This window comes from Chenopodium quinoa, unplaced genomic scaffold (assembly GCF_001683475.1).
Source record: "Chenopodium quinoa cultivar QQ74 unplaced genomic scaffold, ASM168347v1, whole genome shotgun sequence".
NCBI lineage: Eukaryota > Viridiplantae > Streptophyta > Magnoliopsida > Caryophyllales > Amaranthaceae > Chenopodium > Chenopodium quinoa.
In genome coordinates this window covers 807,421-823,849 of record NW_018743591.1, presented here as the reverse complement: position 1 = coordinate 823,849, position 16,429 = coordinate 807,421, and the positions used below count along the sequence as shown (strand labels likewise).

General features: G+C 35.0%; 1 long non-coding RNA gene across 1 annotated transcript; it reads right to left on the bottom strand.

Moving 5' to 3' along the window:
- Positions 1-3,201: 3,201 nt before the first annotated feature.
- Positions 3,202-5,665, bottom strand: LOC110682710. The gene is made up of 2 exons (XR_002503447.1): positions 5,221-5,665; positions 3,202-4,523 (listed from the first exon to the last, which is right to left on the bottom strand). It is a non-coding gene; the product is annotated as an uncharacterized LOC110682710 (long non-coding RNA).
- Between the last annotated feature and the right edge of the window lie 10,764 nt (positions 5,666-16,429).

The following is a 16,429-nucleotide window of genomic DNA, read 5'->3' as shown; positions in this document are numbered from 1 at the left end:
CCCATCACAAAATCCATGGAAACAGACTCCTACTTCCATCGGCACATCTAAAGATAACACTTTCCCTCCAAGTCTCATATGTGTATCTTCACTTTCTGACATTTCAGGCACTTTGTCAAAACTCGGCTATTTCACGCTTCATGTTCGGCTACCAAAAATGTTGCTTAAGATCTTTATAGAGCTTATCCCCTCCCGAGTGTACAGAGTACGGGGTGTTGTGAGCTTCTTCTAAAATATTCCTTTTGAGATCTTCATCTTTAGAAATGCACCATCTCCCTTTGTATTTCACTGTCCCACTATCATCAATATCAAACTTAGTTGTTGCTCCTTCTTTCATCTTTTTCACCTTGGTCGACCACTCATCTGACATTTGCTTCTCACGAATCTTATCATATATGGTAGGTTTGACTGACATTGCATTCAACTGAGTGTTCACTGTACTTGACCATACTCCATCACTTCCAAGTTCAAATTCCTAAAATCTTCACAAAGTTCCTTGGCTAAAACCATTATGTTCACTATATGACTCGTCATCCTACTCAAAGCATCAGCTACCTTGTTCGCCATCCCTTCATGATATAAAATCTCTAGGTCATAGTCATTTATCACCTCAAGCCATCTCCTTTACCTCATGCTCAACTCTTTTTGTGTGAATATTTATTTAAGACTCTTATGGTCTGTGTACATCTCACATCTCACACCATACAAGTATTGTCTCCAAATCTTGAGAGCAAATACCATAACTCCTAGCTCCAAGTCATGAGTGGGGTGATTCTGCTCATATTGAATTGCTTGAGCTTCCTTGATGCATATTGCATAAATTACAAGCTTCCCATGTTTCATAAGTACACACCCTAAGCCATTCTTAGATGCGTCACTATATAATTCAAACCCTTCACACCCTGATTGTAAGGTTAAAACTGGTGTTGAGGTGAGTTTTCGCTTCAATTCTTGAAAAGATTGCTCCCACTTCACATCCCGTTGAAACTTAGTAGTTTTCTTCATCAAATTTGTTAAGGGATGAGCTATCCTCAAAAAGTCTTGCATGAATCTCCTATAGTATCCAGCAAGCCCTAAGAAACTCCTCACTTTAATTACACTTTTTGGTCTTAGCCAATCAGAAACTGCCCGAATCTTAGATGGGTCCACTGCAACTCCTTCTTTTGATATCACATGGCCAAGGAATGCTACCTTCTCAAGCCAAAATTCACATTTAAAAATTTGGCGTATAACTTTTTTTCTCTAAAAATCTCCAACACTTTTCTTAGATGTCCTTAGTTCTCTTCTTTATCCCTCGGGTACACCAAAATACCATCTATGAACACCACAACAAACTTATCCAAATATGGCTGTAAAGTTCTATTCATGAGGTCCATAAAAGCTTTCGGCGCATTAGTGAGTCCAAAAGGCATAACAGTGAACTCATAATGGCCATATCTTGTGCGAAAGGCTGTCTTTGGTATATCTTCCTCAGCAATCCTCAATTAATGGTATCCCGACCTCAAGTAAATCCTTAAAAAGATCCCAGCACCTTTAAGTTAATCAAATAAGTCCTTGATCCTAGGCAATGGATATCTATTCTTTATAGTGACATTATTCAATTCTCCGTAGTAAATACACAACCTTAATGTTCCGTCCTTCTTCCTTTCAAACAAAACTGGTGCTCCCCATTTGGAAGGGATTAAATATGTTTTAGTTGAAGATAATGAATTGAATTGGTTAAAATAATTGAAATTTTGAAAGATGGAAGTAGTTACTTTGCTACAGCTTGTGCTAGCATTAAATTCAAACTTGCAATGTCTATTTGAATGCTCAATGCTCAAACTCCCACTGATCTGTCATATTATTTGAAATATTTATATGGTATATTTATATTTTTTTTATGTAGTTTGTTGCTATGATATAATCATTCTTGCTTAGGAAGTGGAGTTCTCACTATTTGTATTGATAATTGAGCTGTCAATGAGTTGCATTGTTGATCTTGAAATTGTGGGAAGTTTAATATTTAGTACTCTAATGTATTATACAACTTTGGTTCTTAAATTGAATTGGGTTGGGCATTGCAATCAGATTGTTTATTTTGAACATCCAAATTATATTGACACAATATCAAATTAATTTACATGTGTGTCATATCATGACTTGGATGATAATATTAATGTGAATTAGGAGTTGGGTATACATGAAATTATTTGGAATAGTCTAATAAAACTAGGAAACTAACCACTTTTGTAATTCAAAGCTGAAATAATAAGGCTTTTCATATGATTGTATATTGATATGTATTGTTTATTAGTGGCTATGACTTTTAATTAGAAACTAGACAAAGCCTTAAGCCACGGTTTTGGAAATATCAATGCAATAACATATATCACTTTTTGCTGAATAGCAGAATCCAATAAGCAAGATACAGTAAATCCCAAAATAAATTATATTCTGCAAAGGACTTGAAGTGTAAGAATTGTTGAGAGCCTAAATCTCACAACAATGAATAGGAATAACAAGTAACTGGTAAAAAATAACTATAGAATAAAAGACAATAATTTTTTTAACACTACAATTATATTAATCAATAATTTCAATGGGAGTACTTTGTAATCTGAATTGTTTTGTTTCAGAATTAGATTTAAGAAATTGGCTGTGGACATTAGAAAGTTTAAAGAAAAAATTTAAATGAGTTTGAAAGCAACCTACAAAATTCACACTAACCCCCAATAGAAACAATCATCGTGGAAGATTTAACTTCACGAAAGCCATCTGCTATGACGGGTTCCTCAATAAAACCACCTAAATCACATAGTTTAATCTTTAATGATCGAGACACTGTCCATAGCATTGTCAAGCAATCTTTACTGACTCTAAACCCTTCATTATTACAGTCTTTTCTTCTTTATTTGTAGCAAGACAGCTCACAACAATAACATTATTCTCTGCTACACAAATCATCCAGTATTTATTTGCATTCAACATAATAAAATCCTATTTTTTGCAAGATACTTTTGTAATACTCTGGAAATTTCCTCCTTTTAAATTACCCTTTTTGCCCGTGATAAAATTTAATTTAACCACTGTGATAACGGCTAAGGCTTTTCAAAGTCACACAGCGAAAGACTAACTTTCGAAAACTCAAATAAAATAAAGTTTAATAAAACAAACTCAAACTTTAAAACCAACTTACATTAAACAAATGACTTGGAACCATTTAAGGCTCTTAAAAACCAGGATACAATATTAAAACAATAATTATATGTTAGTGCCAATGATTACATAATTAATTCAATACAATAAATAATAAACAAAAAAACATATAACCCTCTTCGTTCAATCCCAACATGCTTGATATGCTCCTTCTACTTGTACTTCTCTTTATTTCAACCTCACTACTCGCCATATAAAATGAATCATAGGGGCCAGTACAAAGAAAAGCTAAACATAAACAACAAAGTACGAACAGCAAAAGCTGAGTACATATGCACCATAGGAACAATCACACTAACATGAATATCCTACAAATAGACAATAATAAATAAACAAATAAAAGGTGTTTGTCATACAACACAAGTCAACTTACCTTTGACTCATGAATCTATTTTATTTATTAATAAATAGCGATTAACGAGTTTCCTTCTCTTAGAATAGCCCATTAAATATTGAGATTCCAACTAGGGAGCTACCCCAATTGAAACCTACTATGCCATACTTGTGACGGAATTCCAACACATTAATAATAATAAAAAGTCCATGTAGAAGTTATGATCAAATATAAAGTCGCATAACTCCCCCGATGTGTTCATACTCAAAGTATATATGTTCCAAGAGCTTTGATGCGTATCCTCTTACACTTTACGTGATTTACCAATTTAACTTGTGATGACTCCAACCAATAAAAATAAACATACATAACAATAACCAACACATACTTCCATTTCATTCTTGAATTAATTAGCGAGCACATACTATTCATTTTAAATAGGGTTCCTTGCCTAGTGCACAAAATTTCACTATTACTACTTTGGTGCATAAAATGCACTAATAAACTTCCTTGACTCAACCTCAACTTATGTGAATGAGTAATAAACTAACTTCCTTGACTCGACCTCAACTTATATGGGTGAGTAAATAAATAAACTAACTTTCTCGACTCAACAGAATAAAATCATGAATTATGCTCAATAAATATAACTTTAGCTCTTTTAATCATATATAAGTCTTAGCATAATAAATACATGCCTTCTTGATAATGAATATTAAATAATATACATGATTCAATCTCTTTCAACTTGTATTAAGCTCATAATAATAATTTCAACATGCTCACATGCTTATATATAAGACATGGATAATCAATCAATCATTTCAAGTATCACATCAACTTAACATGATACTAATCTCATACTTTATACCAAATTTAACTTCTTCCTAACATGGTACTACGCATAGTTAACACATCTTACACGCATACGCACCTTCAATCGTCTTTCCAACTAGCCACAATGATAGAAATCACTCAAACTTAAAGTCTCCTACAATAGCAAGTGCATAACTCAATTAATCACTTGATTACACAAATTTCCAGCAACTTTAAACACTTTTAAACCTTCCTAAAAGGCTGAAATTTTGGTTAAAACCTTTAAAACTCTTTCTTTAAGTGGGTAATTAAAATCACAAAGTAAAAACACTTTTGGTTTAAAACCTTTAAAACTCTTTCTTTTAAGTGGGTAATTAAAATCACAAAGTAAAAACTCATTCATAGTGTTTCTATAAAAATTACAGCATACTTTTTAAGCTAAACCCTTAAAATAAATCTGAAAATTCTACTAAAACCAATTAAAAACTTCTCTACTTATGGGTAATTAAACCATTTTCGCAAAAACCACAAAGTAGTGCTTAATTAAAAAATTCCAACAATATTATATTAACAAAACTCATTAAAACTTCAAAAAAACACAATCTTTAGAGCTAATTATTAATTATAAACATTGGGGGTATACAAAACCCCCAAATTAATTTCAAGTTAGAAACCTAAAAATCAAATCTTTAATAATACTCAAACCCTAACTTCAAAACTTATACTTTTGAAATTAAAACACTACATAATATGAAATTATACTCTTTAATCATCCAAAACACAATTTTAAAACATACTAATCATGTTTAAACAATTAAAATCAAAACTCAAAATACATACTATATAAATAAATTAAAAACAAGAGAAGAGACCGTGCGTGGGTGGCGGATGGTTGGCTGGACTGCCGACGGAAGGTGGCCGGTGTTTTTTCCGGCGAGGTGAGGTGGAAGGCGTGACACGTGGCAGCTTAGTGGAGCACTCACGCAAGACCAGCAGGAGGAAAACAAAGAGGAAAAAGAAAGAATAAGGAAAAATAGAAAAAGAAAAAAAAGAAAGAAAGATAAGGAAAATGGAAAGAAAATAAGTAAAAAATTACTTACTTTGCAAAAATCTGATTTTGAGCCTCTTTGTGCGGCAAATTTTAGGATTTTAGGAGGTATTTATAGAGTAGAGAAGAAAGAGTATGGTTGGGCTTAATAAGTAAGTGGGCTTAAGTCAAGAATCATTTGACCTATAGGGTTTAAATGAGGGAATTGGGCCTATTTAAATGAAATGGGATATGTCCAATAGGAGTATGTAGGGATAGTTTACATACGATTTTGTAAACGAGTCAAAATAAATTATAAACGTTTAGTCCAAAATATATTTTACTTTTATAAAACTTGATAATTAAAATACTTTAGCCTTTTAGAGTATATAATTAAGCCCTTCAAAATATATTTTACAAATAATTAAATAATTTATAAAATACATAAAAATGCGGGTATTACAACTTTTATTTAGCTTACCTAGCATTAAATGTTATGGAATCAAAAAAGGATGAAGTAAGTTTTTTCTATGTAATTATGATCGAGGTTGCTTTAGTATTATTCTGTATATGTTGTTTGTGTGAGGGATGTGAATAAAGAAAAAAGGGATTGTGTAGGGTTGGTTCTTAATTGGTCGGTTATTTGAAGCTTTGCATGCTAATTTAATTCACTATCTAACAAGTTGATCAGGTGTGGGCATTTAGTTTTATAGAAATTTTGTTGATGACACTCTTTATCTATCATAAATAGGGGATAGTGGGATACAAATTACTGTTAACTGCTTCTAGAGAGATGAATGATATGCTACATACCTTTAAAAAAAACCTAAGAAATATATAAAAGGATTATGGAGGTCAAATTGTAAGCTATTATGTTATGATCTGTTCGGTGAGTAGAGATAGTGGTTGGTATGGAGACAATTTTCATTATATTTGAATACTGATTTGGCTGGTTTATTCACTTTTGATGGGGCTTTCTTCCTTGTATATGAACACTGACACATTTTATTCTGTGTTGTATGCAGTGATGACAGGATGTAAGTAATGGGAGATTACAAAATCGAAGCTCTTCTTATATCCGCAAAAGAAATGCCTTACAAAAAAATTAGAGGTACTTTAACTGAGACTTCAATACTTGATAGAATTTTATTATTTTCTTAATCCCTTTTTCATCTATCAGCTCATTGCTCGAGTAGAGAGATATATTGTCCTAGGTGTTAGTGTGAAATCTTATTGAAAAGGTGCAACTAATGTATATTTTGAAGATCATTAAATATAATAAATAAGACAATATAGTATTTGATGTATGTTGCAGCATTTCTTATCTAAGACCACTTTCACTCATGGGCAAATAAAAAAAAATGTCATTATCTCTCTATCCACTTTCTCACTCCTCCTTCTCACTTTTTCTCATGAGAATTTTTCTTAACAACTTCTCAGACACTCATGGGCTAAATTAAAAATCTCACAGCACTCTCTCTCCTATTTTCTCTCTCCTACACATTACCATCATCACATTATTTTTTAACATATGCAGTTTTTTTTTTTTTTTTTTGCCGATTTAGTTCCATGGCCCACGTCTACTGTAGCAAATATTTTTTTTTTATTGTTATGGCCATTTGAGGATTCCCTCATGGGCATTTTTTTTTTAATGCTCATAAGTGATGTGAGATACAATTTTAACCTTTTTTCCATTAAATTCTCCTCATGGGCAAAAAAATGCCCATGAGTGAGAGTGCTCTTAGAACATCAATCATATAAACAGAAAGTATCTAGGAAGAAAGTAAAAAAAATAAGAACAAAGAGAGTAAGTCCTTATTGGTTTATTTAAGAACATCAATCTTTAATGCTCATTTGCAGCCACTTTTATTTTGTCTTTTTAATACAAGTGATTATAGGGTTCCTTAAATCTTTGTTACAGTTTGGTAAATCTCCTTATAAAATCTCTTTGATAGGCTTGCTTTTGCTTGTCTGCCTCATAGGAGAATGTTTACTCCCTTTGTCACTGATAAAAGTTTTATTTCTATTTTGTATGTGAAAGTAAAGTAGTAGTTCCTTATGGTCTTGTAGGATATATAACTTTTACATGCAGGATCAAAGTGAAGGGGTTTTAGATGTGCTTAGCAGAATTTCAAAAATCATATTCTTAACATCTAAACAGGATCATATTCATATAATAATAAGTATCAATAATAAGGTTAGGAATTACAACCTTTGATGCGTGAATTCCTCGTTTGCTTTCTACCGCGGAGATGTTGAGCCCCAAGTGTTGCTCCTCTAATCAGTCCACAAGCACGGATTGGATCCCCACGTATGCTAGTACGGGAGAGGAATGAATGTAACACTCTTCTTACTTTTGATGGGAGGAGGCAGAAAATAACAGTGTATTTAATTAGGGTTGTCTAACTTACTTTTATAGGTCAACCACATATAAAAGTAAAACCCTAATCACAAATAATCTGCCATCAAGGCCCACTATTGGGCCTTAATAGATTTTGATCCAAACCAATAATTTATTGTATGACCTCCTAGGATTCAATCAAATTAGCAATGGGCTTCATAATAAACCCACAAATCATAGTTGGTTTCTAGAAAAACGCTATGACCACCTAAAATGACTAAATTATTTATCTCCATAATTAATCCTAACTTATATATTTAGTAATTGCACAAACGGCTGAGGACACAACTCCTTCAATCTCCCACTTGTCCGAAGGAAAGTGTGCAATGTTAAAATACTTTAAGTCGCTTAATGTCTAATTTGATAGTATGATAACGTCTCTATGTTTATCCATACTAATATTCAAATTGTTTCTTGAACTCCGAGTTTAAACTGTCAAGACAAATGATTAACCACTTAATCCATTTGAGCACGGCCATGCATTTCCAGCTTTTCACTATTCAAGAGGCCTAAGAACACCAATCCTAATCATATAGGAGGACTTATCCAATCTTGTATAACCAAAACTCCCACTTAATTTTTAGCAATCCCAACGACTGCCTTTATAACCTCCTTTTACGGCGCAGCGTTTAACAGTGTTAAAGATATACTAATCATCGCATGAGAGTAGTGTTATACTCATGTCTAAGGAATTCACTAAATATAATAATGAAAATCTTGAAGCAACTTTAAGAAATTCATGTAGGTCTGTCCAATATGTATTCTCAATACATATCCATGTAATTGATTAAACATCCTTATATTTCTATAGCCCATGAAACTGCGCTATCAATCAACTTACAAACTAGTCTTGTAACAAGTCATTTATGTCCAGTTTAATGACTCAAGCTAGGGACAAGCAGTAATTACAAATTATGTTCACTTAATAGGGTTTCATTCACCAAATCACGCATTTGATGAACCTATTAAAAATTTTAAATTACTTTGGACATTTTATTTAATACTATACCATAATTAAATAATAGAACTTGAAATACTTATTTCATAAACATAATATCAAGAAACATAATAGTAAAAAACAACCATTTTAAAACTATTACATAATCACAACCATTCTCCAATGTGCCTAATTCCCATAGCCCTTGTATGGCTATCATGCTTAGGCTGTGATAGAGGTTTAGTCAATGGATCAGCAATGTTCGCATCTGTATGTACTTTGCAGATCCTGACATCTTTCTTGTCTACAATCTCGCGAATGAGGTGATACTTTCTCATTACATGTTTGGACTTGTCATTTGATCTTGGTTCTTTTTCTTGTGCAATAGCCCCATTGTTATCACAATACAACTCAATTCCCTCCATAGCACTAGGCACAATGCCTAATTTCGTCAAGAACTTCTTTATCCAAACAACTTCTTTAGCTGCTTCAGCTGCTGCTAAATATTCTGATTCCGTTGTAGAGTCTGCTACTGTGCTTTGTTTCGAACTCTTCCAGCTTATTGCTCCTCCATTAAGACAAAAGATGTACCCTGATTGTGAGCGGTAATCATCTCTGTCGGTTTGGAAGCTCGCATCAGTATAACCTTTAACAACTAACTCATTGACCTCCATATACTAGAAAGTCATCCCTAGTCCTTAAGTACTTTAGGATGTTCTTAGTAGCATTCCAGTGCGTCATGCCTGGATTTGATTGGAATCCGCTACACATGCTCAAAGCATATGAGACATCTGGGCGAGTACAAACCATAGCATACATGATGGATCCTATGGCCGAAGCATAAGGATCCGAACTCATCTATTTTAGTTCATCAGAGTTAGATGGACTCTGAGTCTTACTAAGTACGATGCCATGTCGCATAGGTAGAAAACCTCTCTTAGAGTTTTCCATTCTAAACCTGCTTAGGACCTTATCAATATAAGTACCTTGTCTTAGACCTAGCATCCTTTTGGACCTATCCCTATGGATTTTGATCCCTAAAATGTACTCTGCATCCCCTAGGTCTTTCATAGAAAAACACTTTCCAAGCCAAACCTTTACAGATTGTAGCATAGGAACATCGTTTCCAATGAGAAGTATGTCATCCACATACAAGACCAAAAAGACTACACTGCTCCCACTAAATTTCTTATACACACAGGCTTCTTCTTCATTTCTGAGAAAACCAAACTGTTTGATGGCCTCATCAAATCTAAGATTCCAACTCAGAGATGCTTGCTTCAATCCATAAATGGATTTTTGAAGCTTGCATACCTTATTAGGATTTTCAGGATCGACAAAACCCTCTGGTTGTGTCATGTACACATCCTCCTCCAAGAAACCATTCAAGAAGGAGGTTTTCACATCCATCTGCCAAATTTCATAGTCATAAAATGCAGCAATCGCTAGAAGTATCCAAACGGATTTAAGCATCGCTATCGGTGAAAAAGTTTCATCATAGTCAACACTATGAATTTGCTTGAATCCTTTTGCAACCAGCCTTGCTTTATGAATAATTAAGTTCCCATCCTTGTCTGTTTTCAACTTAAAAACCCATTTGCATCCTATAGGTGTTACCCCATTTGGTAAATCAACCAAATTCCAAACTTGATTTTCAGACATGGATTCCATCTTGGATTTCATGGCTTCATGCCATTTTTCGGAGTCTTGACTCATCATAGCTTGCTTATAGGTGGTAGGCTCTTCGCATTCTAATAGTAAAAGCTTTGAGCTCTCCGTCATCAAGAAATCAACGTATTTCCTAGACGGGGCTCTTGGCCTATCAGACCTATGTGGAGCTACAGCAACAGAAGAATCATTTACAACTGTTTGTGAATGTTCGCATGAATCAGATCAAGTGGGACGGTAGGAGTTTCATGCGTTGAATGCATCATCTCCTGAACTTGACTTTCGTCTTGTCGGGTCGTCTCTAACATGGTGTGAACCACGTCCATTTGTTGCTCATCTCGAATTTCTTCGAGAGTTATATTTCTCCCACCCACAGGTCCCAGGATCGAAACCTAGCTCTGATACCACTGAAGGGGTTTAGATGTGCTTAGCGGAATTTCAAGAATCATATTCTTAACATCTAAACAGGATCATATGCATATAATAATAAGTATCAATAATAAGGTTAGAAATTATAACCTTTGATGCGTGAATTCCTCGTTTGCTTTCTACCGCGGAGATGTTGAGCCCAAGTGTTGCTCCTCTAATCAGTCCACAAGCACGGATTGGATCCCCACGTATGCTAGTACGGAAGAGGAATGAATGTAACACTCTTCTTACTTTTGATGGGAGGAGGCAGAAAATAACAGTGTATTTAATTAGGGTTGTCTAACTTACTTTTATAGGTCAACCACATATAAAAGTAAAACCCTAATTACAAATAATCTGCCATCAAGGCCCACTATTGGGCCTTAATAGATTTTGATATAAACCAATACTTTATTGTGTGACCTCCTAGGATTCAGTCAAATTAGCAATGGGCTTTATAATAAACCCACAGATCATAGTTGGTTTCTAGCAAAACGCTATGACCACCTAAAATGACTAAATTATTTATCTCCATAATTAATCCTAACTTATATATTTAGTAATTGCACAAACGACTGAGGACACAACTCCTTCACAAAGAAATTAGAGTATTTATTGAAGTTAATTCTAATAATATTGGAGTTCCTTACTTGCACAAAACAAATTTAACCCTTGTACCTTTATTCATTAAAGTTAACTAAAAATGTCAAAGTTAAAGAAGATAGGCTAGATATATGGATTGACATAGCTCTGTTGTAATATCCATACTAGTGATTTGTTTTTTTTTAAAAAAAAAAAAGTCTCCAATACTAGTGATGCATTAATATGTAGGCCTTCACCTGCATTTCTATTTTTGGTTCATGCCTTTATAAGCATGTTGATGTTTTTGTGTGGATTATTGACTTATTGTATTATAATAGTTATATACGGAGTTTATAAGAAATGAATGAATTTGATGGGTGGTGCATTTAGAGATCAAAAGACATATACACTTGCATGGAGCAATACGATTGAAAATGGATCGGAACAATTAAGAACTACTAGATCTTTGCTCTATTTTTTTGTATAAACATCATTGAGAATAATGTATGGTTACTTACATAGTGTCACCGATGTATAATATATTTTTGTTCAAAGTCCACTAATATATTTGCATAAGATATATAAATATATATATATATATATAAAATCAATATAATTTATTTTTAATTGTATATCAATTTTTTTCCTTCTTCTCCTCAATAATAATAATAATAATAATAATAATAATAATAAATGTTACCTATTGATACACAAGGTGTTATAATAGTTTACAAAAAGTGATACATAATGTCGAATATAGTGATATTTTATGTTAAAAAATGATTGAAAAATGTTACCTAATAATCAACAAGGTGTTACATTAGTTCGTAAAAGTGATACACAATGTCTGATAAAGTGTTACTATAGGATTGAAAAATGATACTAAAGATAAATAAATGTTACATAAGAAATAAAAAGTACCACTTAAAAAATGATACTAATAATATAATAAAAAAGTGTTACATAAGAGGGGTTATTAGTGACACTTTTAAAAGTGTTACCATACATTACTACCCAAAGGGTTACATAAGACCGTAGGTAAGATGGGCAGATATATCATCCACTAAAGTGTTATATATTGTCTATAATAACACTTTTACCACTTTATGTAATACTTTTTGGGTGTTACTTAAGCTTAGTTAATTTTTTGCTTTTTTAAACCAATCATGCTTGTATTTTGCTTCACATATCTCGTTGACTTGTAGTTACAGAGTTAGGTTTTTATTCTCAAAACTTGTTTAAAAACAAGAGTGTGATTTAAGGCATTGGTATTTCTTATGTCATCACCTCCTCCCTCCTTGAGAAGGGTCAAAGCAGAATCAGAATCTCGGACGTGCGATTGACCTCCTAGTGGCCCTCACTTTTGTGTACATCAAGGACCAATGGTTTCTTCTATGAGATCAATCTTCTTTCCACTAGAGAAGCTCAATGGAATTTCAGAAAGATAGATTAGATTTTCTCAATATGTTCTTCGAAATAAGGAAAATGCTTAGAATATGACTCGCCATAGCAACTAGGATGTCATTAATATAATAAGAATGATTTTCCCTACTTGTGAGATATTGAGAAATTTCCACGAAGAAAATTTGGTTGATATCTTTTCAACTAAGTTTTAGAAATTAAAATACTTGTCGTGGTTCTCGATCCCATCTACATCTATAGAGCAACTTAAATAAGTTCCCATTTTTTTTCCTTGTCTTCCACCACTAGAACGTTATTGAGATTGATCATCTCATCTAAGAGAGCACATAGTTATTCCATAGTTTTATTCATAGTACCCAAGTTGTTAATACTCGCTTCAAGGAAGTAGAATAGGGCATTATCAGCGAAGAAACGGTAAGAGATTTGTTTTAGGTAAAAATACTCTAGGCCATGTGGACCAATCAAATGGTGACACGTGTCACCTTAAGAGAGGTTTAAAGGAGCCAATCCTCTCTTGACACGTGGCACGCCCAATCATTGGAAAAAAGGCGGCCTTCCTGGCCCAATTTCCGAGATAGCCCAACATTCCTAGGTTTCCCTAATCTAGGATGGCGACACGCATTTCGAGACCCTATAAATGGGGAGATGTTCCCGTCATGGGACACCTTCAGAAATATTCACGAAAACAGAGCAATCATTAATCGTAGATATTCTCTCGGAATCCGAGAAGATACTTAACTTTCCGCACTTTTTACATCATCCGAACACGTTCTAACTTGATCGTCGGAGGCGGAACTCTACCCAACCGGAGTCTCCGTTGTTTTGCAGGTACAGACGTCCAGAATTCAATCTTGGTGTTGTAACTCTCTCGAGGGACACAGAAAACCCCGAAACATTTGGCGCCGTCTGTGAGGAGAGTACTTCTAAGATGACTTCACATGAGTCTGTACCACCTCCTAATGAGAATACCCTGAAATTCCGTCGGAAATGCCCATTTCCGACGGAATTCCGTCGGAACGCACCGTCGCATTACATTTTGTAGGAATTTCGCGATATTTCGAGGGAATTTCCATCTGAAGGCTCAATTTCGACGGAACTTGCGACGGAGTTATTTCTGTCGGAGTCAAGTTTGACTTAATTGGGAAGTCCGTCGCAAGTTTCCGACGGAACAGTTTCCATCGGTATGGGTTACCTTCCAACGGAAAATTCCATCGCAAGAAGCCAAGCTTCCGACGAAATTTTCCGTCGGAAGGTTTCGAACCTTCCTACGGAATTTGTATCCGTCGGAAGTTTCCAACGGATTATTCCGTCGGAACGTGGGCAGTTGCGACAGAATATAATTTCGTAGGAAGTTTACGACAGAATAGTCCGTCGGAAAGTATTGTGTATTGCGACGGAATTAAATTCCGTAGGAAAGTTACGACGGAATTTCCGACGGAATTAGACAATGTAATTGTTTTTTTTAGCGGGAAATTGCTACCATTTGATACCTATACCTCCTGCACCTAATATCACGACAAAATTAAATTATTAAAATTTTTACAAAAATATTTATATATATACTAATAATTCCGTTGTATACAACCATAAAACGTAATCCAAATTTAGTACATATAAACACTACATAAAATAAAGCTAAGCAACTGCCGAAGTACCCTGCCCTGCTCTGCCACTACCCGAGTTGTCGTCCCTGGGGTCTCGATGAGGAGGTCACAGAACATGTGTCATTAGGGAAACGACTCATCAACTGTTCCCACCTCTCGTGGTTTCTCCTCTCCATGGCTTCTATTTGGGCTTGAAGTGAGGCTTGAAGTTGGGCTTCCATCTCGACTTCCAATTTACTCCGAATTTTACTCCGAAAAGCCTGCACCCTGTTATCCATCTGATCCTGCATCTGAGAAACAAGGGAGGGCGTGTACTGCTTGGAAGATGTGGAAAGTCGACCCATCTGGCTGCCATAATAAAGGTCTGCACTTCCTCCAAGTCCCTTCACACGCCTCTTTTTGTTCCGACCACCCACGGTCTCCCAGTACAGCTCATTCGGACTCCTCTAAGTCCTTTGAGTGCTTGCCTCCTCAACCTTCTTTTGGTAGGCCTCCTACAAGATATACATATGAAAAGGAGAAAATGAGTTAGTAAGTTATATAAATAAGCTTTGGGTACCATATTCATGAAATATGAACCAAGTGTGGCATAAGTGACTTCTACTTTGCCCATTTTCTTCATTTCATAGCAAATGAGCTCATTTTCTCTCATAACATGTCAATTGTAGACAATTTTAGGTGTGTAGTGTTTGAAATGACCAAAAAAAAACAAAGTAACTAAGTTTTGGGAACCATATTCATGAAAAATGCACCAAGTGTGGCCTAGGTGACTTCTACTTTGCCCATTTTCTTAATTTCTTAGCAAGTGAGCTCATTTTTTCTCATAACATGTCAACTATAGATAGTTTTAGGTGTGTAGGGCTTGAAATGACCAAAAAAAACAAAGTAACTAAGTTTTGGGAACCATATTCATGAAAAATGCACCAGAACTAAGTTTTGGGGTTTACTAGCACTGTGCCTTTCCCAGGAAGCTCCTTGAAGTGCGTCTTCAGAAACAGCTCAGGAGCTATTGGTAGCTGGCCTTTGTTCTTCGCCGCCTTTGATAAAACAAAATAGAAAAACAACGTTAAATATGTCACACCCCCGTTACATTGTAACACACAATGCCTGCTATTATACTTGCTTTATAAACAAACTTACCATCCTTTTTGCATGTTGGACAGCTGACAAAGAACCCTGAAAGTGGGTTCCTTCGATGGGATTTTCCATTGAACCGCCCCTTATGTTCTTTTTGTTTTGGGCCGACCTCTTCTTATACGTTGGATTCGTGGCAACAATGTCCATCATCTTCTGGTGGACCTCCTCATTCAACCAACTTGGCTTGGCGCCATTCATCTTGTGCATGACTGTGTGGAACATGTCACGCGGTCGTGTTGCTTCCCTCCTCCAAAATGTGACCTTCACTTGCCCGTTCAACGGAGGTGCCCATCTGAATTGTGCCTGCAAATGATAAAATATAAAAGTTATAAACTCAACTAAATCAATACAATTAATAAAACATGTATTAACTAAGTTAAAAATAGCATATGCTAAACAAGTTCCACCAGTTTTCTTTCGTAGCTTCATTTACTTCTCCAAAGTTCCTCCAAGGGGCTTGGTAGTATCCAGTAATCGTACCGGATACCGCACTCCTCACCTTGTGATCATCAAACCTACATGAAACGAGAAACAACATGATATATACTTGTTAGAAGTAATAAATAGGTTACAATTTTGAAAATAATAGCATAAGTCTTGTGTCTGATCCTCCATATCATGATATGTGCGTACCAGAGCATAGTAGGGTCCAAAACCGGTAGCTCTGACTCATCCTGTGACTGATCATCAGTAGGGGTGGAGAGGGGCGGCCGATCGGCACCCAAATCATGTGCCTCTACATCGACCATTTCCTCATCATGGTTGTCGATGAAAATGGCGGCAGCTTTCTTTTTCGCCTTTCTTTTCCTCGACGATTCTCCAGTTTTTTTTCCGGCCATGACCACCTGAAATACATGTTAGTAACATGACATGATATTATAAATGACAAGTGTAG